Below are 27,796 nucleotides of genomic sequence, written 5' to 3'. Positions count from 1 at the left end.
GCTCTGTTCAACATATGAAAAATGCTAGTACTTAGGAACACAGTGCACAATTTATGGTATGATGGTTGAGAGTTGTCAGTTGGGGAAATGAGAGTAAAGTATACCGTGAAAAGTGCCCTTAATTTTCAAGAAAAAAATTATTGTATTCGAACTGCACAGATTACCAAAATTAGAGCTGCTGTATTTTAATCTCAACTTTGTCTACGTACTAGTCATTTAAATTTTGTCCCATTTTGCACGCATAGTTTTAATATATTATTTATATTGTTTTCTTCCATTCACAAGTAATGTATATTAGAATTTATGAGATATGTAATTTATTTAAGCAATTATTGACTTGGTATGAATGTTTATTTTCCTATTTCTCCTCTAAAGGATGGGAATTAATTTTAGTTGTTGCCCAAACCATGAGTTTTCATCTAAAAAAGTTACTTTAAATATAACCCATTAAAGTATCCCAGATTGATCAGTTACATACAATGAATTTTCATTTGAGGTATTTTATTTATATATTTGTCTATATCCTTTAAAATGTTACTTTCCCAGCTTTAGTATACAATTTCTCTATTGTTCCTGTGTCTCCATCTTCAGGCCTCTTAATCATTTTTACCTAACAGCCTCCTTAAACCTTCTCACTTTTCTGTCATTTATTTCTAGAATTCAGTTGCTCAAAGCTGACAATTGAACTGTTGAAAGTGTAAAACCATCTCCACATTGTCTATGAGGATCCTTCCTTAGCAGGCGAAAATTACATCAGTCTTAATTTATTGACACCACACATGGCAAAATCATTTGCCCTCTGGTTTCATCTATGTCTCTTTTGGCAATACAGTAGTCTTCTGCTCATAAAATATTTGAGTTTGGGATTATTATTTCTCAAATTATTAATATATTTTGCATTTTTTCCTCTTAAAATTCATTTTCATTGTCGATTTCCCAAACTGCCAATCTATGCTCTCACTTATTTTTTTCCAAATTCATCTGTAATATTTGTTTCCTAACACTTAAATATTTTCAAAAAAACATAAAAATATTAATGAATAAAGCCTTATTAATTTTAGAGCATATTCCTCTTGAAACCTTGTAGGGTATAAAGCCACTATTTAAGTACAAGAGAAGGAAAACTGAATTTTTTTTTTTTTGGATAAAATAATTCTATTTGACTAAAATCAAGGTTAAGTGTTTGTTCTTATTTTGCTCAATCTGTGAGCTGCATTGGACCTGGATAATCCAATTGAAGACTTACTTCTTTTATTTTTATTATTATTATTATTATACTTTAAGTTTTAGGGTACATGTGCACAATGTGCAGGTTTGTTACATATGTATACATGTGCCGTGTTGGTGTGCTGCACCCATTAGCTCGTCATTTAGCATTAGGTATATCTCCTAATGCTGTCCCTCCCCCCACCCCCCACCCCACAACAGGCCCCGGAGTGTGATGTTCCCCTTCCTGTGTCCATGTGTTCTCATTGTTCAATTCCCACCTATTAGTGAGAACATGCAGTGTTTGGCTTTTTGTCCTTGCGATGATGGTTTCCAGCTTCATCTATGTCCCTACAAAGGACATGAACTCATCATTTTTTATGGCTGCATAGTATTCCATGGTGTATATGTGCCACATTTTCTTAATCCAGTCTATCGTTGTTGGACATTTGGGTTGGTTCCAAGTCTTTGCTATTGTGAATAGTGCCGCAATAAACATATGTGTGCATGTGTCTTTATAGCAGCATGATTTATAATCCTTTGGGTATATACCCAGTAATGGGATGGCTGGGTCAAATGGTATTTCTAGTTCTAGATCCCTGAGGAATCGCCACACTGACTTCCACAATGGTTGAACTAGTTTACAGTCCCACCAACAGTGTAAAAGTGTTCCTATTTCTCCACATCCTCTCCAGCACCTGTTGTTTCCTGACTTTTTAATGATCGCCATTCTAACCGGTGTGAGATGGTATCTCATTGTGGTTTTGATTTGCATTTCTCTGATGGCCGGTGATGATGAGCATTTTTTCATGTGGGAAAACTGAATTTTTGAATAAAATACAAGTAATGATGTAAAAGAGATGAAAATATTACATGCCCTTTTTAAAGAACTAATGATATAATTAATTTTAAAAAATAATAAAAATGAAGGAGTTGTTAAAATCATATGTTGAATCTTCCAAATAGTGTCCAGAGACTAGATCTATCTGCGAATATCTAGAAAAGCTTAGTCATAGAATCTTATATTTAAAGGAATATTAGATGAAATTTCAAATGAAAATCTCAACCTAAAACCTGCTTCATTGTTAACGTATCTGTACTGATCTTTCTGCCACACACTGAAACTCATAACAAGTCTACACCTGCTTCCTCAAATGCTTATAGATTGCTATTTTAATTTCCATTTCCACTTCTTTCATCTTTTGATGTGATTTTAAAATCCCTTACCGTCTTGATGGCTAGCCTTGCACACACACTATTTTTAACATGTATTTTTAAATGCGATACTTGAAATTAAACACTTGACTCTAGATGATAACTTTAATTGGTATTGTGAGTGATATGGTCAGCTGGCACTGCCAGGCCACCACTTGCATTATGAATGATGCCCCTTGGAGTTATACAACATAACGGCCCTGGTTGGCACTCAGCAATTATTCCCACCTCCTTCAAGTATGTTGTCCAGTACTCCAAGGAGTAGAAATCTGAAAACTTCATTTCTCAGATGTTCTTGAATTTAGGATTTTAGCTGAAAAACAGATCTGTCAATTAAAAGCAATCATGAGATATTTGGAATGCATAAATGAAGTGGAGGCCACCTTCATATCGCTTCTGACTGTTTTCTGTTGCCAGGAATGTTTAGAGATTCCAGCATCCAATCACCAACCTCATGACTATTGAGAGACACTTGTAACTGAGGCAGCTGGGCTCCACATAGAGTGTTCAGGCAGTTACAGTAATTGTTCCTTCTGACTGCAGCTGCAGTAGAATGTTCTTGAACTCACTCTTTTCAGTGACAACCTTCTTATTCCCCATCTTTCTTGATTAAAGGAGAGATAATAGTTCCTCTAACAGGTGAGTCCATGGTATTCTCTGAGTCACTCCTAGGATACCAGCCTGGCTTCCATTTCCCCAGCTCATCTAACAATTACCATTATACTTGACTGTATGTAAATCCTTTTCTGCTTAAAATGCATAATATATCTTCTGTTTTCTTCACTAAACACTGTTTGTCATAAATAGAAATTAGACTATTATGTACCAGGACCCAAACTCTGTACTTCTATTACACAGAAATTATCACAATTTACTTACACATATTTAAATTAAATAATGATACTTTACTAAACTTTGCGGCCTTTTGGCTGTCTTTGTGGGCAAGAAGTCTCCAGTGTTTAAAAGAAAGCCCCTGGAGATGACAGGTACAAGCATTTAGCAGCAATGCACAGAGAAGCCGAGAGACAGACCTGGTGAAAGGGATCCAAGGAGCATTAACCGTGTCTGTTACGCAACTTTTGAATCATGTGAAAATTGATAAGTCAAGTCTGTACATTAACCAAAGTCTTGAAAAAAAATGTTTTTCAGAGGCTAGGCATGCATGGCAGCTCATGCTTGCACTTTGGGGGGCCGAGGTGGGAGGAATGCTTGAAGCCAGGATTTCGAGGCCAATCTGGGCAAAAACGCGAGACCCCTGTCTCTACAAAAAAAAAAAAAAAAATGTTTTAAAAAAAATTTTAAGTAGTTGGGCATGGTGGCGTGTGCCTGTAGAATCAGCTACCCAGGAGACCAAGACAGAAGGATTATGTGAGCTTAGCAGTTTGAAAGCTGCAGTGAGCCATAATCATGCCACTGCACTCCAGCCTGGGTGACAGAGACAGATGCTGTCTCTTAAAAAAGAAAAAAAAAAAAGTTTTTCTAGGACTAGGTCCATCCTAGAAAATTCTATTTAAAAATTTTATTAAAAAGAATATAATATTGTGAAGAGAAAACCATATTATAACTATTTCACTCCATAGTAGCCACAAAGAAGGTAGCCTAAGGTGGGCAAGTAATCAGAATTAGTGTTATTCTAAGAAACAAACTTTGGTCCCAGCCCTAAAGACTTTTCATCTCTAACTAGAATGAGATCATCTTGACCATTCTAATATTGATACAGTCAATGTCTAGTTTCAAGATCATATCTGAAAAAGAGTTCCACACCATATAATATCACCTGAAGGCTCAGAAGTGTCAGCCATGAGGCTGAGCTTTTTCAATCTTCCTGTTTGATAATCCAGAAAATGGATGAGGAAAATGCTCTCAAATTTACAAGTGTTACTAAACTAGGTCAGACTGTTAATTCTTGAACTACAATTCAAAATGGTCTTGATGAGAAAGAGCTTCTTGTATTTACATGTGTTGGGGACATGTGTTAGAATTTGAGTAATACACACACACACAAGTGGGTGGGCAAACACATATAACAACTGAAGCATGTGTAATACCAAACATTACTTTTAACAGATGAAAATTTTTCAGAGAGTCCAGAGGGCAGTCAGAGAGAAACAAAATAGATGTTTGGGATATAAATTAAGTACAAGATGCTAACAAGAAAAAGTAGAAGAAACTGTTATCTTCAAATTCATAAAAGGTCATATTATGAATAAAAATCATAAGAGAATAAGTGGAAATAAGCTGGTTTAATTGAGGCACAAGGGGAAAAGGAAAAAAATGAGTAGATCCCTCAGGTGAGGTTGGGAAACAGAATCTTTTAGTTTCATCTGGTCATTGGCAGCTAGTGTTCAGTGCCAGTTGTCTTCAATTAACCCCTCAAGTTTTACTCTCTACTCTTCTCCACCTGCTCTCTACCCTCTACTTAATTTATTTATTTGGAGACAGGCTCTTGCTCTGTTGCCCAGGTTGGAGTGCAGTGGTGATCATGTCTCACTGCAGCCTCAACTTCCCCAGGCTCAGGTGTTCCTCCCACCTCAGCCTCCCAAGTAGCTGGGACTACAGGCACGCACCACCATGCCCTGCTAATTTTTGTATTTTTTGTAGAGACGGGGTTTTTGCCATGTCATGCAGGTTGGTCTCAAACTCTTAGGCTCAAGCAATTTGCCCACTTTGGCCTCCCACAGTGCTGGGATTATAGGCATAAGCCACCGCACCTGGTTCACCTACAGTCTACCTTGGAGATGGATCTCCAATGGACTCCATCAACACTCCCCTTTCTCCCCATCTCATCACCTCCACCCTCTGGCTTCCAGTTAGGTTTCAACTCAGCCAGTGTGGCGCCTCAGCAGGAGATCAGAGGGAGAGAGCAAAGCAAGGCCATGGAATTTATTCCCTTGGCCCTATCTTGTAAGTTATCTTGGAGATAATCGTGTCACCCCACTGAAAGCCACTGCTTCTCTCAAGGCCTCGTAATCCACATGAGTCTGTCCTTTCAGATTCCAAGAAACCATCCCTCCCCACATCCCTTCCCACCTAGGCGTGATAATAGTGCAGCTAGAATCAGCCCAGGTTACTGCAGTATCCCATGAATTTTTCCGACAGCCACAGAGGATAAATCACTCATTTTTAAGTAAATACCTGTCTAATTTTCTTACTTTGGATGTGCCATCTATTTCCTATTGGAATCTGACTGGTATGGGGTTCCTGTGATACTACATGAGGTAGCATGAGAGCCAGATGGGGCTACCACATCCTCTTCTCTGCTCTTTGTTAGAAACTATACTGACTTTATTATTATGCAACACCCAGAGACAAAACAACTGACAGCAAATCTTTGCTCCAGTCACTTCTATCCCTAACCACCATTCCCTTGGAATCCAGAAAGCAATTACCTACCACATTTGAGAGACTGCCGACCTCTATTTTAGACTGACTGAGTGGTTTTGAGAATATATTTTCTTCAAATAAAGCTTTTTAAAAAATCTTGTAAGTGCTGCCACTTCCCATTTTGCATATACTTCAGGAACCATTTATGCAGGAGCCATTTATGGATGCTTTTCTCCAGAAATCTGAAGTTTTCTCTTAGTACAACAGCTGTTTTTACTTGGACATCTGCATAAAAATGCAAAATACTTTTTTTTTTATACTGTTAGTTTAATCTAAACCGGTGTAAAATATTTTATGGCCTAACTTCTTAGTCTTTTAACTTTCTTTCCAAAATAAATATGTCCTGTGGCTCTTTGGTCTCACTTTTACAATCATCAGCCTTCATTATTGGCTTTTCTCCATGTGGAAAGGAATTGGATTTAATTCCTTACAAAACGAAATTTTGAAAAATGTATTTGCCAGTGGTTCAACCTTAGCCAGAATGGATGATTCTAGATTTGGCTTCATTGTTCTGGTTCTGGGTCAAAATGGATTTGTCCAACATCTATTTGGAAAAGCATTAATATGTGATTGGAACATTTTGAAAGGCAGGCTAGTGACAGTCCTGGCTTTGTTTCTCCCGACATCTTGAATCGTCATTGCCCGAAGAAGAGTCCATCAACTGCCTCAGAGACAAAGAGGGGTCAGGAATGAATGTGTTCATTATATCGAAGGGTTTCATGAAAACAGAGACAAGAGTGAGAATGAATAGGGGGTTGAAATTAGGATATTCTTTCCATATATAGGAATTCCATAATGAACATTATGGAATATTAGGCACTGAAAGGAACAGACCATGAGAGAAATTCATATTATAATCTTATCCTCCTAAGAATATAAAAAATCATCTTAACCAATTAAAGGGAAAACTCAATTTTTCTTTTAAATAGTCATCATCTATATTAATCCAAGATTATTAATATTTCTTGGTACAACAAATAAATTTTTCTGGTCCCCTAGTTTCAAAGGTTATATATATTTATGGAAGAATAAAAATATAAAAACACTTTTCTTAAAGAAGTAAAACGTTGCAAATATTAATCACTTTCCCTTATTATAACAAGTAATGAGCATATCTTTCAGGGAATGTAACAGCATGTTGTATCAGGTGATATTAAAGAATATAAAATAAATCTTGCTCTCCAAGAACCAATAATCTAAACAAATATTTCTTATTACAAAGCACACATATTACCATGTGATCTCAAAGAAAATATTCTCCACACCTGAAACACCAAGTGATGAAGTAACCTTCCTTTCTAGGGCTGAATGGCTGCAGAAAACCAGCCTATGTTTTATTTAGATAAAGATAGCAGATTTAGTGTCTCCACAAAGCTCTTTGTCAAGGTAGGTGTATGTCACTGATCTCTAGCATGTGACAGCTAAAACAAACCCTTGTCAACACAAGTGTCACATGGTTTTAAATGGTGTCATCACAGCACATATATCAGCTTAAAAGAAATTATGACTGTCAGGTTAAATTTACAGTGTTCACAGAGTAGATTTATGCATATTATATAATAGCAACGATTTCCAGAAAGTTTATATTGATAAGTGAAACCTTTTAAAACAGTTTACGAAATTTATTTTAATAATGTGACTTTTCCATTAATCCTTTATAAGACCTCTTTCAATAAACTAATTAATACATTTGAAATAGGACTAAATCAAAAAATAGCATATCTGAATTTTAAATAAAACTTACGTATTCCAATTAAATTATTTTACTGTAATAATACTTTGTTAGTATTATGTCTCTTACTCTTTATAGATTATGCACTGAGAATATATCTCTATTTCCCTTACTTAAACATACATAAATTGATAAAAGTGACCACAAAGAAGGTGCAAATTGTGAGGTTAATCTGGTATGTCCAAAAGTCACTAACCTAATTTAGTTAAAATTTTTTTTAGAAAAAAATTTAAACATTAAAGTTTAAAATATATATATTTCTCTAGAAAAAAATATAGTCATAAATCATGGGGTAATTGTTGTTGTCAGATATTATCCAGACAACTCTGCTATCTCAGTATCCTGTCATTCCACATGAAATATTTTTTCATTGTGTAACTTTCTTATGTAACTACAAAAACAATATGTTTTCACTAAAGACAATTTGAAAAATACAAAGAATAAAAAGACTTAAAACTTCATCACAGTAAAACAAAAAGAAACTATGTATTTTACACATTTTATTCCAGAATTACTATGTCATGAACTAGGCTATAATAAAGTAAAATTTTGAAACAGAAACAGTTTTCTAGGTTTAGTGCTCAATTTTCTTTTGTTCCTTCCTCTCTTAGGGATCTCCTTATTTTTACTATTTCAACTGTTTTTTCTGTCTGTATAACTTCCAATAACCTCCATTTTTAACTCTCATTTGAGCTCCAAGCAACATTCACATTTGCTTATTTGTTAGTCCTATCTAACTATCTCACTGGCATCTCAAATATCCAATATTGAACTCATTAACTTCCTTCCAAAAACAAGTTCTTCCTCATGAGATTTCTAACTATAAATGAAATATCTTCTATTTCTAAGACATCTCGAAGTCACCTTTGATTTTCTTCTCTCCTTTATTTTCCTCTTTCAGTAATTGTGCGAATCTTTGTGGTATTCTATCTCTGCAAATGACTTATGCTATCCACTCCTACTGCAGTGATTCAGGTGTCATTATTTTTCTTTTACACTTTTTTTTATTAAGTATACACACAGAAAGACACACAAAATATACAGCTTTATTTGCAATGGATATATGCAAGTGAATAAATCCAAATATCCAAAACCAAGATCAGGAAGCTGAATTTCACCAGCACTCTAGGACTCCCTTTGTAATCTCTCTCAGTCTCTACGGCCCATAAGGGTAACCATTATCCTAACAGCTAATAACAGAGATTGTCTTTCTGCCGGTATTACTGAGATGACTTCTGAACATCCTGCCTCTAGAATCTCTCCCAATCAGTCACACTTATGGTCACCAGAACTTTCTTTACTTAAACATACATAAATTGATAAAAGTGACCACAAAGAAGGTGCAAATTGTGAGGTTAATCTGGTATGTCCAAAAGTCACTAACCTAATTTAGTTAAAATTTTTTTTAGAAAAAAATTTAAACATTAAAGTTTAAAATATATATATTTCTCTAGAAAAAAATATAGTCATAAATCATGGGGTAATTGTTGTTGTCAGATATTATCCAGACAACTCTGCTATCTCAGTATCCTGTCATTCCACATGAAATATTTTTTCATTGTGTAACTTTCTTATGTAACTACAAAAATTAGTTAAAAATTTTAACTAAATTAGGTTAGTGACTTTTGGACATACCAGATTAACCTCACAATTTGCACCTTCTTTGTGGTCACTTTTATCAATTTATGTATGTTTAAGTAAAGAAAGTTCTGGTGACCATAAGTGTGACTGATTGGGAGAGATTCTAGAGGCAGGATGTTCTGGATCACAGAATGAAATCTAACCTCATAGTATTGCATTCAGTGCTTCCCCACCTCCTCGTTTAATCTGGTATACCCTTTTGATTTTTTCCATATCATTTGAAAGATTTGCGCACTAGTTAACACAAAAGGAAGCTAATTATACTGATTGAATATCAGTTACTGTCACAGTAATGACTTTAGTCCATGTAACATACATGGTTGATATCTGGGGAAGGGGAAGGGGTATTATGAAAAAAAGGGAAGTGCTTAAATCACATTTCCTCCTTTACATAGTTATAGGTCTGTATAAATAAAATAAAATGTTAGTAATTAGGTAAAAAGGGTCAAAGATAACTATTTTATTCATTTGCTCATTCATTCAGCAATTGTTTAGAGGCATTATTTATAGGGTAAGGTGAACATGCAGATGCTGCCACAATTCCACAATATACCTGTCTTCACTTACACAGAGGTCTCCATTCTCCTCTGCCAGCGGTTTGGCACCTATGGAAATGCTAATTTCATTTTAAAATAAGCAACCTCTTGAAAGAGCCATATTCATTTGCAAGCCTGTCTCTTGCCAGATATTCAAAAGCAGGTGCAACGGGTCAGCTACCTCTGAGATATAAACAAAAGGTTTCATGTATGAGTCAGTGTGACCTTTACCAGCAGAAAACAGGAGGACCAGAGCTGAAAGCAGCAGCTTATGTATTTAGTTAATCTAGTTGCATGAATAAGCAGAGTGTAAAAGGTACAAGTGTTTTCAGTGAATGTAGATTAAATGTGGGCCTCATGGGGTTCGTTTTCAATATTCATAGATGAAACATATTACTCAGGCTAAAATTTCTTCTTCATGGACTCCTACCTCATGGACAGATGTATTCAAAGAATTATCATATTTCTCTATCTAAAAGTTGAGAACTTTTCACCCAAAAAAAGTCATCACCTATGTAAGTAGATTTTAATGAGTCAAGTCGTTCAAACAACAAAATAATCTTTCTTTTGGCAAAGTAATAAAAAGTACTCTATTCTTTTAATAATTTGGAATTATTTCAAATACTTTCCTCATACACTTTAGTGATTCTTCTTAAACCCTTCTGCAATTTACTTTTTCAAAATAAAAATTCTTGTTTAAAACTTTTTTTTTTCTAATTTCTTCTAGGAGAAAGATTTCCTATTGTAAATGCCCTTCGGCTAGTTTCAGAGAAAATTAAGCAGTGTTTGTTTCTGCTTGTGTACATTAATACTTAGAAATATCCTAGAAGCTAATGAACTTAACTCCTCTTGGCATAAAGAATGTAAACTGTGAGGAGTGCAGTCGAGGAGCTCTAGTCTAGTTTTCTGGACTTAACTGACCATACAGTTTTCACTAGCAGATTGTTGGCACTAAAAAAAATATTGGTAGCATGATTTTATTCCAAGAGAATTCAAAATATATTTAATTGCCAACAGCAGCATTAGGTCCATTTTGCCTTCTCTACAAATGACTTGCACAAAACAGACCCCCCTTAATCATTCGTTGAATACATTCACAAACTGCATGTATACATGTGTATACATATGTAAGCACAAAATGCTCAGGCCCATGCAGCTTGACATGTCACTGGAAAGTGGCACACAGTGATCTGAGGACATTTTATAACCACTCCTGTGAGTTCTCTGGACTGACGTCCATGTATCATGAGTAAGCATATGCTCCAACGCTTCCTCTGGCCATCATTCTGATAGCCCTCAAAGGCCACTGAGGTCAGTATGTATTAAAAGAAAACATTCTCCAATCAGGTCTGTCTTTCTCCTCCTGCCTATATTGTTGATTTTGGGGTCACCTGAGTGCCTTGTCCTTGGAATTGAGATGACCAGAAGACTCTGTGACCCTCTCGCAGGAGTTGGAAAACCCAAGCCCTGCTGAGGGGTACATTAGATTTTCCTTTATGTTTTCTGAGAACCAATTAGATTTTCCTTTATGATTTCTGAGAACCAATTAGATTCTTCTGAAGCCCCAGGAAGATTTTTTGTTCATATTTATGTAGGATGGTCTTATTTTCTGTAGATCCTCTCACAAGAGAAAAGTGGACATTAATAATTAGGCTTTCTACCTTTATCTTTTTGGATGCACTTAACAACAGGACTTTTGTCAATGGCCTTTGCACAGGTGCAAATCTCTGTAACAAAATCATACATTGATGATCCTTTTTCATTAATTTTGTAAATAAACTTTCTATTGTCTTTATTGTAAAAACTACATACCCACAGAAAAGTGTTCATCACACGTGTACACAGAGTTAACACCCATGTATCCACTCTCTTTTTAATCACTATTCCTCCAAGAGTACCAGCCATCCTAGTTAGCTAATACCATAGATTGGCTTGCATGATTTTTGAATATTATATAAATAGATTCATAAATTATGTACCCTGTGTCTTGTTTATTTTACCTAATACTATTTTTATGAGATTCATCCATGCTGCCAAAAACTCTAGAGTTTATTCATTATCACTGCTGTGTAGTATTCCTCTGTAGAAATAGATCAATATGAATCAATTTTAGCCTTGATGAACACGTGGATTGTTTCCAGTTTGGTGCTCTTGTACATAATGCTGCTTTGAAGATTCTTGTGCATGCCTTTAGTGCACATTTGTATGCATTTCTATTGGGTATAAATCTGGGTGTGGAAATGCTGGTGAAATATATATATACCCTTGCAACTTTAATGCCAAATATATTCAACTTTATTGCCATATATATTCAACTTTAATGTCAAATAGCTTTCCAAGGAGTTTCATCAAATTTATTCTCCAATCAGCAAGTGCAAATGTTGGCATTTGCAGTGTTTCTCATCACTGCCATTTTGATGTATGTATTATGAAATCAGTTTTAATTTGCATTTCCCTGGCAGTTAGGCTGAACAACTTTTCCTATTAATTGATTATATGCGTTAGACATCCTATTTTTGAGGTTTATGTCTATGACTTTTGCGCATGTTTCTATTGGGATTTTGGCCTTTTTTATTGATTTGTATATTCTGGATACAAATCCTTTGTGTGTTATATGTATTACAAATTTTTTCCCATTCTGTCGTGCCTTTTCACTCTCTTCATGGTGTCTTGATAAACAGAAGTTCTTAATCTCAACATAATAACATTTACCATTTTTTTCTTTTATATTCAGAAATATTTGCCCACCCTCAGGGTTATAAAGATATTATTTCATGCTTTCTTCCAAAATCTATTTTATCTTTTATATTTATAATGATTTTTGTGTGTGGTGAGGTAATAATAAAGATATATTGTGACCTGCTATTCATAACTAAGTTAAAATTGTATTGACTTCTTTTTCTTTTTGATGTATATCCCCAAAATTTAAAAGAAATAATCGAAGTAAAGTCTAGATAGGATATAGTTGTGTAGTATCTGGACTAAGAAAGCATCTTTCTGTAATATAGAAACTATGATGTAATTACCACTGTCCAAAAAAAAAAAAAGCTGAGTAAAGGAAAACAAAATATTATCATTATTCAGGTAGAGCACCACATTTTTCCTTTTAATTCTTCAATAAATTTTGAAAAATTGAAGTAGAAAAAAACTACAATTCTAAGATGACAGGAAAAAAATTCACTAGACTAATAATTCAGAGATCACCTTGAAACTGTCCTGCCCCTGTGACTATGTGAGTATTGGCTGCACCTACTCAAATGCTGCCTCTAGGCCCAGCTTGTAAACATCATCAAGTTTCTTTTGGGTATTGCTATATGAATACCTATAAAATCTGTTTTCTTCTTAGCATAAACTCATAGAGGCCACAATAAAAAGTGAAATTTCATGTTTTTAGAGTAACTAACTCATTTTTGTTTATTACACACTATTTTTGTTCACATTTATTTGCTCTTTGTTATTTTAAAAATCAAGCAAGATATAAGATTATAATTATAAAAGGGATATTTTGTAAAATATTTAGTCTAGCTCCTCACCATCTAATAGTGTACGCAATGACAAAATGTCCTATACCTCTACACCTGCATTGTCTAATACAGTAGCCACACAACACTTGTGAATATTTGCACTTAAAATGTGCTGAGTGAGACAAGGAAACTGAATGTTTTTCTTTAATTTTAGTTAATTTAGATAAAAATATAAATAGCCACAGTGGCTAGTGACTACTATACTGGACCGTCCAGCACAGGTCTACCTAATCTTAAAATGTGAATTTTTCAAGGAACTATTTCCATGGTAAGATGAAGAATAAACATTTATGGAAAAGACAGCACTTGTCTTCCAAATGATTAATCACTAAGGAATTTTTGCAACTAATTGACTATCTCAAACCTAAAGATGGAATGAATATGAATTATGTTTTTGGGCCCACATACAAACAACTCAAAAATTAAGTAGCAGATTGTGAGGTACAAGTCCTTCCTGCCACCAATTGCTGTTCTCTCTCTAAATAGCCTATAGCTAAGTTTGCAATATGCTTGGCTGGGCTCCTACCACAAATTCCATAGGCTAAAAATCAAATACAACCTTTATCCAAGTGCCATGAGCGAGACCAAGCTTATTTTTTAAGAACATTAATCAAAAGTCACATGAAAAAACAACTATCTGCTGTTTCAAAGCACACTAAAATATATGCTGTATTACAAGTTGATGAACTATGAAAACATCCAATCCGAATTTTGTAAATACACTTTAATAGAGGATGAAATATCAACCTAAATATACTTTATATCATCTACCTCCTTTTATTATCATCTACTATTATCATTTATTACCATTTAATAAAATTTACGCTTGAAATTTTAATCTATCTGCATTAATGCATCTAATTTTATATTGCCAGAATTTCAATAAATTTTAAGTATTACTATTCAACTTTATAATTAATTTTCTGATTACAAAACATATTTTACATGTTCAGCTATGACCTAAAATTTGCAACACTGATCTTCCTTGCTACAAAGAAAATAATTGCTATATTCATGATTATAGTCTGTTCAGGGATAGTCATGGGAGGAGAAGGTTGTTTGTTTCATTTTATATTACTCTGTTTAGGAAAATAAGACACCGCTTTTTTTCTCAAAGAGGAGTCTATATGCAGTAAAAACTTTTTTTCTTTTTTCTTTTTTTTTTATTATTATACTTTAGGTTTTAGGGTACATGTGCACAATGTGCAGGTTTGTTACATATGTATCCATGTGCCATATTGGTGTGCTGCACCCATTAACTCGTCATTTAGCATTAGGTATATCTCCTAATGCTATCCCTCCCCCCTCCCCACACCCCACAACAGTCCCCAGAGGGTAATGTTCCCCTTCCTGTGTCCATGTGTTCTCATTGTTCAATTCCCACCTGTGAGTGAGAACATGCGGTGTTTGGTTTTTTGTCCTTGCAACAGTTTACTAAGAATGATGATTTCCAGTTTCATCCATGTCCCTACAAAGGACATGAACTCATCATTTTTTATGGCTGCATAGTATTCCATGGTGTATATGTGCCACATTTTCTTAATCCAGTCTATCGTTGTTGGACGTTTGGGTTGGTTCCAAGTCTTTGCTATTGTGAATAGTGCCGCAATAAACATACGTGTGCATGTGTCTTTATAGCAGCATGATTTATAGTCCTTTGGGTATATACCCAGTAATGGGATGGCTGGGTCAAATGGTATTTCTAGTTCCAGATCCCTGAGGAATCGCCACACTGACTTCCACAATGGTTGAACTAGCTTACAGTCCCACCAACAGTGTAAAAGTGTTCCTATTTCTCCACATCCTCTCCAGCACCTGCTGTTTCCTGATTTTTTAATGATCGCCATTCTAACTGATGTGAGATGGTATCTCATTGTGGTTTTGATTTGCATTTCTCTGATGGCCAGTGATAATGAGCATTTTTTCATGTGTTTTTTGGCTGCATAAATGTCTTCTTTTGAGAAGTGTCTGTTCATGTCCTTTGCCCACTTTTTGATGGGGTTGTTTGTTTTATTCTTGTAAATTTGTTTGAGTTCATTGTAGATTCTGGATATTAGCCCTTTGTCAGATGAGAAGGCTGCGAAAATTTTCTCCCATTTTGTAGGTTGCCTGTTCGGTCTGATGGTAGTTTCTTTTGCTGTGCAGAAGCTCTTTAGTTTAATTAGATCCCGTTTGTCAATTTTGGCTTTTGCTGCCATTGCTTTTGGTGTTTTAGACATGAAGTCCTTGCCCATGCCTATGTCCTGAATGGTAATGCCTAGGTTTTCTTCTAGGGTTTTTATGGTTTTAGGTCTAACATGTAAGTCTTTAATCCATCTTGAATTAATTTTTGTATAAGGTGTAAGGAAGGGATTCAGTTTCAGCTTTCTACATATGGCTAGCCAGTTTTCCCAATAAAAACTTTTAAATCCTCAAAATCAATAGTTTTAGCATTGCAATTCCTCTTTAGATGCAGGAAAATAATCATGTTTATTTAGGAGCTAAAAGGAAAAGAAGACCAAAATAATGATAAAACTTTTTTGATTTGTTGCTTTAGATGTATGAGACGTAAGTTACAATCCCTCGAGTCAATTATTTCTGTGCCAGCCACTCTTGGCCCTTTTGGCATTATGAAACTTTATTCCTCTAGGCTGATACATTGGTCCCAGAAAGAAGATTTAGTGGGGGTGAGGAAGAGAGGCTTCAACTGGCAAGCAGCAAAGTCAATTTTGCAACACCTTTTTTTTCCTTAGTGAAGAGAATCAGTTGTATCTGTAGACAATATTCATTTATTCAGTCACATAGCCAGTCAAGCAACATGAGGGTTAAGTATCATCCCACCAGAGTTTGGTTATTCAATTAAATAGGAAAATGCCTTTTCATTTATACTTTTATTGACCAAATAAGATTTGGAGTACTTAATTTGGAATAAATCTTAACACATTATGCTTTTTTGGATAGTTGTGGGGAAATCAAGAAGAGAAAACCGAGCAGCAAAACCATTCTTTATCACTAAATATATGTCTATGAAGATTTCTTCAGCTGCAAAATGTACACATAAATTTTAGGATTTGAGGAAAAATTGCAGCACAGATAAGCAATGTCTTTGATATAGTGGGATAAAAACAAGAATATATTTGCCTTTCTCAGTTTGACACTATGTGTTATAAAAAGTCATAAAATTTTATAGCAATTGATTTCATCTTTATGCATGTCTCCCAAGGAAATAATCCAAAAAACAAAATTGTGTTATAAAGTTATATATTACAGAGTTATTTAAAATAGTGAAATTTACTACCATCTCTATATATTCAACAACAGAGGAGTATGTGAGTATTTTGGAAGATCTTTTCAGATTTATATAAAGTATTTTTAAATGATGGTTATAAAGATCATGCACTAGGAAATACACTAATTATTGTGGTCTTTAGACCAAACTGGATCAAAACCAAAGAAATTAAAATGTTATTAAATAAGAACTAGAAAGTGGACTTCAGGAAAACAAATTTTCAGAGTACTAGAAAGCTAAGTACAGAGATTATTGGTAGATAACAGAAAATTATTGACAGACTGATAATTAGATGAAGATGCAAAGAGAGATGCAGAGATACATGCAAATATAGATACTATCATAAGTGAAAGTGAAAAACGAAGACACTATTATTTATATAGCATATTTACAATTGTACAAAATACAAACGTATACTGGGAAAATATACAGAAGAATAACAATGGTTATAAAGGGCAGAAAAATAATTTTCATGCCATAAAAGTAATTTTTTATGGAAAGAAAAATCCCTTTCTTCCATTTGCTTTCTTCAATTTGAGCCTTTTGAAGGCAGCATTTTCCCCCATTGGCTATGCATTCTCAGAAAATTATTCCAAGGATTGAAAAATTTCCTTTAGAGACAGTTAAAATTTTCATTATCTCCACTGGGTGATTAGAATAATGATATCTCAATTTTACAAGTGGGACAACAGGCCCAGAGAAATTAAATGTTTGTCCCCATCTCCTACCATTTTCCCCAAAATGACCCAATTGCAACAAAATCATTAGTGAACAATGAATAATGTATTAAAGATTTTGTAGGACATACTCAACAAAGTTAAAAATTACTTCAGAAATCACTTTCTGTTCACCCTGTTCTCTCCAGTTTTGCTCTCCCATTGATACCAATCGTGATTCCCCTCATTGCCTCACATGAAACACTGAAGCCACCCGCTATTTCACCGAGCAATTTTTCTCTGCCCCCAAACTTCCACACACAATTCATTTTGGTGAACGACAACTGATACAGTTTGGCTCTGTGTTCCCTCTGGTGTCTCCTCTTGAATTGTACTCCCATAATTCCTACGTGTTGTGGGAGGGACCCATTAAGAGATCATTTGAATCATGGGGGCAGTTTCCCCCATGCTGTTCTTGTGGTACTGAACAAGTCTCACGAGATCTGATGGTTTTATCAGGGGTTTCTGCTTTTGCATATTCCTCATTTTCTCTTGCCACTGCCATGTAAGAAGTGCCTTTCGCCTTCTGCCATGATTCTGAGGCCTCCCCAGCCATGTGGAACTCTTAAGTCCAATTAAATCTCTTTTTCTTCCCAGTCTAGGGTATGTCTTTATCAGCAGCATGAAAAGGGACTAATAAAACAACCAATACTTTTTAAAAGTACTTTAGTGACCAGGTAGTGTACATAAGTATGCTCCCTTCAAGCAGTGGCTTGATCAAAGTGCCTCTTTAATATACAATATTCTTTTGGAGCAGAATGATGATACAGCTCTTCTCATTTAAACAATGGCTTCAATGACAGCCACCCCCTCAACACTCCCACTCCCAAGCCAGGACATAATGAAACCAACACAAGACTTTCCCCTAGATTCTGATTAGCTCTAAACTTCCTACCCCTGCCTTACCCTGCCAAGAATCCCCACCATAATAGGCCTCTTCATTATTAAGAATGTACTGCAGGTGAATTGACGCTGGGAAAAAGAGTTGAGGACGTTGACTTCATTTCAGCCACTCTGCGGTTATTAGAAGTTTATCATTGGGATTCCTTGGTAGGCACTCTGGATGGCTTCTTCTGCACCCTCCTAAATGTGGATGACACTCCAAAAATGCCACATTCAATAATCCGCTCTCTTCTCACTGCGGTTGCTTTGGTGATAAGCTCTTCTGCAGCTTCGCCAAAGCATCTCCTTCTCAGCAGGACACTCCTAATCCAGTAGCCCCATGCCCCAGCTTCACCTGCACTGCCATACTTCTAACTCCTCCTGGAGTCATTACTCTCTAAAGTCTTCCCACAAATCGAATTATAATGACAATTTGAATATATGATCCTAACAACACCGTTGGAACAACCTGACTTAGGAATGTTAGATATGACATAAAAATCAGATAAATGTAAAGCTTATTTCCCCTTCATATCAGAAGAGAGTATCGTCTCTAAAGAGCATTTTTCTCAAACCAGTGGGCTTTCCTTTTCCAAGCAGGTATATTTATCTCTAAAGATCCACATGAGATGTGATCTAAAGTGCACTACAGATAAAAACTTATTTTAAACAGGCAATAAAACTGTGGTTTGTTGTTTAATTGGGGAATAACAAGAGAACTATTATGTATTTTCATTTAAAAAATGTTATATATGGAAATACACTCCTATTTTGTAAATATCTGTGATGATCAAAGAATCACATGTGTTCTGGAACCTACAGGCCCTAAAGTTTTCATTATAAAGTTGCTTTTCCTGGGGCAACATTGAAGGTGTTGCCAAGATAAACAGGCCCTGTCAGAAGCTACTAACCCCAAGACTTTGCGCGAAGATTATGTTATTTTTATGTTTAAGTTTCCCATATTATCATTTTGTTCTTTCTCTTCATTCAAGTATTTTCTTTAAAAAACTAAGAAAAATTGAAGGGAAAAATATAGGAAGGGAGGGAGGGAAGGAGGGAGGAAGGGAGAGAGGGAGGGAGGAGGCGAGCAGGCAGGAAGGAAGGAAGGGAGGAAAGAACAGGGAGGAAATGAAAAAAGGGAGAGAGGAAGAGCAAGAGGGAGGGAGGAAGTAAAAGAGGGAAAATTAGTTGAAAGTTACGTTTATCCGAATTCTGGTTTAATTAAGGATTTCATTACATTGAAGAAAGGCCAGTTTTTCTGTTCCATTTGCATGCAGATAACATCAGATGCATAATTTCAATAAATACAAACTCAAGTAATGGGATTTCCTGCCTTGAGCTTCTTTAGGAAGTAGAGAAACTTTCCAAAATACTGTCATATCTTCTTTACCCCCAATAATTTAGGTATAACTCATAAGTTCATAGGAACTAAACCAAACATTAAATTTTACATCCTATGTGTATATCTAATCATTGCTAAATTCCCCCTTCCCTGTGAGGAAAGACTAACATCAGCCTTGGTCACTACAAACTATAGCAAGGAGGAAATTGGATATGTCAACTACGGGTTTCCTAAGATTTATCTAACCTTCAAGAATATTGAAAATCCTGATGAAAACTGTGGTCCAACTCAAGTGTCAACCTGAATCACCGTATGTAACTGCATGAGAAACACTCTCATGAGGTAGCAGAGCCAGATGTTCAGAGAAAACCTTCACTGTGATTTCACATTTTTAGAATGGTTTTCATCAAATTAGTATTCAGAAATGTATGTTTCTGAAGATAAAGTGGCTTAGCTGGAGATAGGAGAGAAGCTAATTTCTAAAGCTAGTTCTTAGCAATATTTTTCAGTGGCAGAAATATTTTCAGTATTATTTTAGAAACTTGCTCAAATGAGGAATGCCTTACATATTCCAAAAGGTAAACTCTAAATAATCTTAGATACTGTGTTTCAGATTCCATATTTATCTTATGACAGCTAGGTGATAACAGTGACAAAATTTATCATGGAGCAAATTTATACATTTTTGAAGAAAACAGATCCAGTATTTCAGAGACACTCAGGAAGAAATTCAAGTAATTTAGCTCCACACCCCTATCGTATCCGCTGAAAATCTAACTTAGTCTTCTGTCCATGCTAGTGAATGACTCCCTCAATTAGTGAATTCACTATAGCAATTTGAATTTTTGGTGCTGCTTTGCTTATGCCTGTTCCTTACTTCAATCCAGAACAACCTGTTTATTTCTACAAGATAGCGGTATCACAAGTGAAAACAGAACCAGCTAAGTAGGTTTGTATCCTGCTTTGCAACAGTTTATTGGAGGTGGGGCCAGGGTAATGGTGGTTGGTAAAAAGTAGATCAGGTGTTTACATTATGTGCATCTTATTACTGACTACTGTTGGTTGTACTTTTAGACATGAATGCTACTGTGAACAAATAAACAAAACAAGGTACATTGCATGCCCAATCTGCAAATTTGATGGTTTTATTAGTATCATGAAGGTGGTGTGGCAGAGTGGAAAGGCTCTGCCGTTAGTAGCCTACTGTATGAATTAGGCAGTTAACCTCTGTAAAATTCCAGCTCTGTCCTTCATAACATTGAAGACTCCTTTCTCTACTAACACTACATTTTTTACTGCTTTCCTTGCAAAATATGGTTTTAGAAGTTAGAACTTAAGAATAGTTTTCTTTTTTCATACCTCAAAACATTTTAAAAGACAGATTCTAACTTAATATTAAAAATTGAAAAAATAGAATTCTACTAATAAAAAGTCGTTTTACAATCAACTTTATAGAAATTATTCCCTCCTTTAAAGTGAAATATGTTCAAAATGGAAGCATTAAAGTTCTTTCAAGTATTAAAAATTGCTCCCTTAAAGTTTCATAACATTTAAAAATTAGATTTAACTAACTTTATGGCAGAAACTAAGTAAGTATGTTCAACTTTTTTATTACATAATCAGCAGGTGTTCATTACAGAAAATTAAACAATATAAGTAGTACATGTATTCACATTGTTTCATTTTTTTCATGTGTAAACTCAGGATAATAATGTATATATTACATTTAATGTAGTGGGGATTAAATAAGATAAATAGATGCACGGATAGATAGACAGATGGTAGATGGACAGACAGATAAATAGAAAGCCTAGAATTCTACCACTGCTAACCTAATGAGAGTAAAGAACAGTTAGTCAATAACAATTTTTAGAACTTTTCCAATCAAATATTATCATATTTCTTCCGATCCAACTATATATTCAACTTTATTTGAAAAGAAGATCTATCAGGAGGCACCAAATAAACACTTGGTTAAATAAATATTAGAGAATTAATGTTACTTTCTCTTCAACCATAAAGGCATTTCCAAAATTATTCTTCTCTGTACATCTTCCTAAGTAAAAGTTACTTGAGATTTTAATTAAGTCCCAAGAACAAATAATGTTATTAGTATTTTCTTAAATCATAACACCCTAATTTAAGGAGGAACTTCAAAGGCCCTTCTTTTGGGTCTCTTCCTATTATGTTGCTACCTCACCTACATGTTCTTTCTTACCCCTCTTTCTTAGTCTGCTTTATCTAAAATTAGAGGCAGAATGTTCAGGCCTTCAAAAGTCATAGATTTCTCTCAAGGAGGAGCGGGGATGACTTTTAAAATTAGTTCATACTGTACACTCGTCTGTTCTCCCTTCCAGGAATGGGTCAGAAGGCTGACATTACAGCAGTAGGAAGAACAAAGAAGATGGATGTTTCAAACCTTAGTAACTGTGGAAGACTGGGCAATTTATTTATGCTTAGCAAGGATTTATTTATTAATAAAATAAGAAAAATAAAATATAGAATTATGGTTTAGTATGGGGATTAAGTGAAAGCATATTATAAAGTTTTAAGATTCCAAACAGTTTCTACTTTTCATTAATCCTAAAGAATTGGCCTGTGGGTTAAAGTTTAGTCAAATACTCATATGATTTTGCTTTTTGGTTTTTCTCTAGTAATTAACTTTATTGAGGCTAATTTACATAAAATAAAAAACTTCATTTCAGATGGATAAATGGATAGACAAACTGATGAGTTTTGATTAATGGATACATTTGTGTAACCAATATTGCACTATAATCAAGATACAAAACATTGCCACCATCCTCAAAAGCTTCTGATGCCCCCTTGTACACAGCCTCACCAACTGAAGCCTCAGGCCACCATTGATCTGCTTCTTTCCGGATTAGGTTTGTTCCTTCTAGAGTTTCACATAACTGAGCATGTATTCTTTGGCTTCTGCTCAACATAATGCCTTTGAGATTCATCCATGATGCTGAGAATCAGTAGTTTCTCCCTTTTTATTGAGGAACAGCCTTCTATCATAGGATATACTGTTCCCGGAAAGGGGTCCTGATCCAGACCCAAGAGAGGGTTCTTGGACCTCACACAAAAAAGAATTTGAGGTGAATCCATAAAGAGAAAGCAAGTTTATTAAGAAAGTAAAAAAATAAAAGAATGGCTACCCATAGGCAGAGTAGCAGTATGAGCCACTACGTTGAGTATACTTATACTTATTTCTTGATGATATGCTAAACAAGGGGTGGATTATTCGTGGTTTCCTAGAAAAGAGGAAGGGATTTCTTGGAACTGAGGGTTCCCTACCCTTTTTTGACTATATAGGGTAACTTTCAGATGTTGCCATGGCATTTGTAAACTGTCATGGTGCTGTCAGGAATGTCTCTTAGCATGCTAATGCATTATAATTGGCGTATAATAAGCAGTGAGGGCAGTCAGAGGTCACTTTCAAAGCTATCTTTTGTTTGGTGGATTTTGTCTGGCTTCTTTACTGCATCCTGTTTTATCAGGAGAATCATTGTGACCTGTATCTTGTGCAGACCTCCTATGACTAAGAATGCCTAACCTCCAGAGAATGCGGCCCATTAGGTCTCAGCCTTATTTTACCCAGACCCTACTCAAGATGGAGTTTCCCTGGTTAAAACGTCTCTGCCACAATTTTAAAAATCCTTCCACCAGTCGATGAGACATATATATTGTTCCCAGTTTGGACTACTGTGAATAAAGCTGCTATAATTATGTACTTAAAGTTTTGTGTGGATATATAACTTTCATTCCCTAAGGATAAATATTGAGGATAATTGCTGATTTTTATGCTAAAGTGTAATGTTGAATTTTATAAGAAACTACCAAACTATTTTCCAAAATGGTTATTCCATTTTATATTCCGTCCAGCAACGAGTTCCACTTTCTCTACCTTTTTACCAGCACTTGGTATGGTATTGTCAGTCTTTTTAATTTTAGTCATTCTAGTAGATGTGTAATGGTATCTTATAATTTGAATTTGAATTTTCCTAATAGCTTTTCATGTGCTAATGGACCACTCAAATATCTTCTTTTCTGACGTGTCTGCTCAAATCTTTTGCCACTTTTGATTGGACTATTTGTCTTATTACTGAGTTGTAACAGTTCTTTATACATCCTAGATACAAGTTTTGTTAAACATATGTATTGTGAATATTTTCATCTATTTTATAACTTGACTTTTATTTTCTTAATGATATCTTTATAACAGCAAAAGTTTACAATTTTTATGAACTTTAATTTACCAATTATTTTCTGGTTCATCTTTTTTGGATAATCATTGCTGTCACAGTTTGGTGAGGATTTCCCCATATAATTTCTTCAACAAGTTTTATACCTTTAGATCTATGAGTTAATTTATGTATATGATAAATGTATATCATAATCATATAAGACTTATATGTTTTTATATGGACATTCAATTATTTTGGCATTCCCTATTCAATTACTTTGGCTTCTTTATTGAAAATCAACTGATTTTATGTGCGTAGGTCTATTTCTAGACTCTATTCAGTTCTTTTGCTCTATCTGTCTATCCTTTTGCCAGTATAGTCATGCACTGCCTAATTTTGGTCAAAAGCAGACTACATATATGACTGTGGTCCTGTAAGATTACAATACTATATACTTACTGTAACTTTTCAATGTTTAGATATTTTTGTATAAATTTAAGGAGTACAAGTGCAGTTTTGTTATGCTGATATATTGCCTAATGGTGAAATCTGAGATTTTAGTATATCCATCACCCAAAAAGTATACATTGTACCCATTAAGTAATTTCTCATCCCTTGACCTCTCCCACCCTTCCACCTTTCCAAGTCTCCAATATCTTATTCCACCTTCTATGTCAATGTGTACACATTATTTAGCTCCCAATTATAAGGAAGAACATGTGCTGCTTGTCTTTCAGTTTCTGAGTTCTTTCACTTAATAATGGCCTCCAATTCCATTCATGCTGCTGCTGCAAAAGGCATGACTTCATTCACTTTTATGGCTGAGTAGTATTCTGTGATATATGTGTATATATACATTTGTATATATATGTGTGTATATATATGTGTATATATGTGTGTATATATGTATATATATGTGTGTATATATGTACATATGTGTGTATATATATGTATGTATATATATATGTGTGTGTGTATATATAGATATCTCTCACATTTTTCTTTATCCAATCATCTGTTAATAAACACTTAGGGTGATTTCCTGTCTTTGCTATTGTAAATAGTGTTGTGATAAACATACAAGTGCAGATCTTTTTCTGATATGATTTCTTTTCCTTTGGGTAGATAACCCAGTAGTGGGATTCCTGGGTCGAATGGTAGTGCTATTTTTAGTTCTCTGAGAAATCCCCATTGCATTTCTTTGGTACTTAATGATGTTGGGCATTTTCTTTCAGATGCTTTTTAGCCATTCGTATGTCTTCTTTTGAAAAATATCTATTGATGTCATTTGCCCGCCTTTTAATGGGGCAACATGAATGAAACTGGAGACCATTATCTTAAGTGAAACAACTCAGGAACAGAAGTCAAATACTGCATGTTCTCATTTATAAGTGGGAGCTAAATAATGTCTACGTTTGTACATAGACAGTGAAATAATCAACATAGAAAGTGGAATAATAGACATTGGAGACTCGGAAAGGTGGGAGGAGAGGAGGGAGAGAGGCATGAGAAATTACTTAATGTGCACAAAGTACATTATTCAGGTGATGGATACACTAAAAGCCCAGACTTCACTTACACAGTATATCCATGTAAAAAAACTGCTCTTGTACCCCTTAAAATAACTGCCCAAAGCAATTTATAGATTCAATGCTATTCCCATTAAACTACCATTGACATTCTTCACCAAACTAGAAAAAACTACTTCAAAGTCCATATGGAACCAAAAAAGAGCACAAGCAGCCAAGGAAATTATAAGCAAAAGAACAAAGCTGGAGGTGTCACACTATCTAACTTCAAACAATACTACAGGGCTACAGTAACCAAAACAGTATGGTACGGGTACAAAACAGATACATAGAACAATGGAACAGGATAAAGAACCCAGGAATAAGGCTGCACATCTACAACTATCTAGTACTTGACAAACCTGACAATAACAAGCAATGGGGAAAAGATTTCCTATTCACCAAATGGTGCTGGGAAAACTGTCTAGCCATATGAAGAAGATTGAATTCATTATACCATATAAAAAATTAACTCAAGATGGATTAAAGACAAATTTAAAACCCAAAACTATAAAAATGATAGAAGACAACCCAGGCAATACCATTTAGGACATAGGAAAGGGCAAAGATATCATGACGAAGACACCAAAAGCAATTGCAACAAAAGCAAAAATTGACAAATTAAAGAGTTTCTGCGTAGCAAAGGAAACTATCAACAGAGTGAACAGACAACCTACAGAATGGGAGAAAATTTTTGCAAACTATGCATCCAAAAAATGTCTAATATCCATTATCTAACCATCATTCACAGCAAACTAACATAAGAACAGAAAACCAAACACCACATGTTCTCACTCATAAGTGGGAGCTGAACAATGAGAACACATGGACACAGGGAGGGGGACATCACACACCACAGCTTGTCGAGGGGTGGGGAGATAGGGGAGGGATAGCATTAGGAGAAATACCTAATGTAGATAATGGGTTGATGAGTTCAGCAAACCACTAAGGGACGTGTGTACCTATGTAACAAACCTGTACATTCTGCACATGTACCCCAGAACTTAAAAAGTATAATTAAAAAAAACCAAAATTTTAAAAAAAAGAAAATTCAAATCAAAACCACAATGAGATACATCTTACACCAGTCAGAATGGCTATTATTAAAAAGTCAAAAAATAACAGATGCCACAGAGGTTGTAGAGATAAAGAAGTGATTATTCACTGTTGGTAGGAGTGTAAATTAGGTCAACCATTGTGGAAGACAGTGTGGGAATATCTCAAAGACCTAAACACAGAAATACCATTCAACCTAGCAATCCGGTTACCGGATATATACCCAAAGGAATATAAATTGTTCTATTATCAAGACACATGCACGCGTATGTTGACTATAGCACCATTCACAATAGCAAAGACATGGAATCAATCTAGATGTCCACCAATGATAGACTGGATAAAGAAAATGTGGTACACGTACACCATGGAATACTATGCAGCCATAAAAAAGAATGATATCATGTTCTTTGCAGGAAGATGAATGGAGCTAGAGGCGATTATTCTTAGCAAACTAACACAGGAACAGAAAACCAAACACCACATAGTCTCACTTATAAGTAGGAGCTAAATGATCAGAACACATGGACACACAGAGCGGAACAACACACACTGGAGCCTATCTGAGAGTGGAGGGTGGGAGGAGGGAGAGGATTAGGAAAAAATAACTAATGGGTACTAGGCTTAATACATAGGTGATAAAATAATCTGTACAACAAACCCCCAAGACACAAGCTTACCTATATAACAAACCTGCACGAACAAACCCTGAACCTAAAATAAAAGTTAAATGTTTAAAAATTAAGTAAAATAAAATTTTTTAAAATGAAAAGATGTGCTTTTATTTTTTGTAACAGTAATATTTATTCTATTTATTCTAGGTGTAGTTTAACCCTACTACTAAGGCATGACCATTTTGAGTTTGTCCATGATTTCTGTGATCAAAACGACTCTCCATTCTGGCTGAGCATAGCTCAAACATCTCCATGCTATCCTCAGCTTATAGCTCCCTCATGGTTTTTTGTTTTTTTTTCCTGATCTGGTGAAGTGTATGTGAACTTAGGATGCAGCAAAGGCTCAAGTGAACTCCTATGCAGATTTCCAAAGCTTTTTTTTTTTTCCTTAGCTCTATTCTGCTCAGAACTCTGCTTTGCAACAGCCAACTAATGTAGCCTCCTTGAATTCTGATATGTCTCCTCAACTCAGTTAAGACCAACCTGCCTTGCTTGGGAACCCCTTCCTAAACCTCATTCCAGAATGTACTTCCAGGCAGAAATCCTAAACCTCATTCCAGGAATGTGCTTCCAGGTTATTGTTGGGTAGCATTTATTCCATCTGTTTCCTTCTCAGGAATTGCAGTCTTACACTGCCTGTGGCCCAAAACTTAACAACAGTCATTTCAAGCATATTACCTAGTTTCCAGTTGTTTATGGAAGGAGGATAAGTCTGTTTTCCTAAGTGCATAATGGCCAGAAACAAAAGTCTAACAATCTATTTTGACTGATTTTTTTTTTCACTGACTGGCACAATAGAATAAGAACAGGTAATAACAATAATACATTTAGAATGTGTCAAGTACTATGATAAGTGCCT

General features: G+C 35.1%; 1 long non-coding RNA gene across 1 annotated transcript in view; it reads right to left on the bottom strand.

Moving 5' to 3' along the window:
- Window positions 1–5,856: 5,856 nt before the first annotated feature.
- LOC134736443 (uncharacterized) overlaps window positions 5,857–27,796 on the bottom strand; it is a 46,538-nt gene continuing 24,598 nt past the window's right edge. Inside the window, exon 2 of the long non-coding RNA XR_010120443.1 lies at window positions 5,857–6,030. This is a non-coding gene — a long non-coding RNA (uncharacterized lncRNA). The remainder of the gene's footprint in view (window positions 6,031–27,796) is intronic.

This window comes from Symphalangus syndactylus, chromosome 4 (genome assembly GCF_028878055.3).
Source record: "Symphalangus syndactylus isolate Jambi chromosome 4, NHGRI_mSymSyn1-v2.1_pri, whole genome shotgun sequence".
NCBI classification, from domain to species: domain Eukaryota; kingdom Metazoa; phylum Chordata; class Mammalia; order Primates; family Hylobatidae; genus Symphalangus; species Symphalangus syndactylus.
The sequence above is the reverse complement of the archived record's forward strand: the minus strand, read 5'-3'. Positions and strand labels throughout refer to the sequence as shown.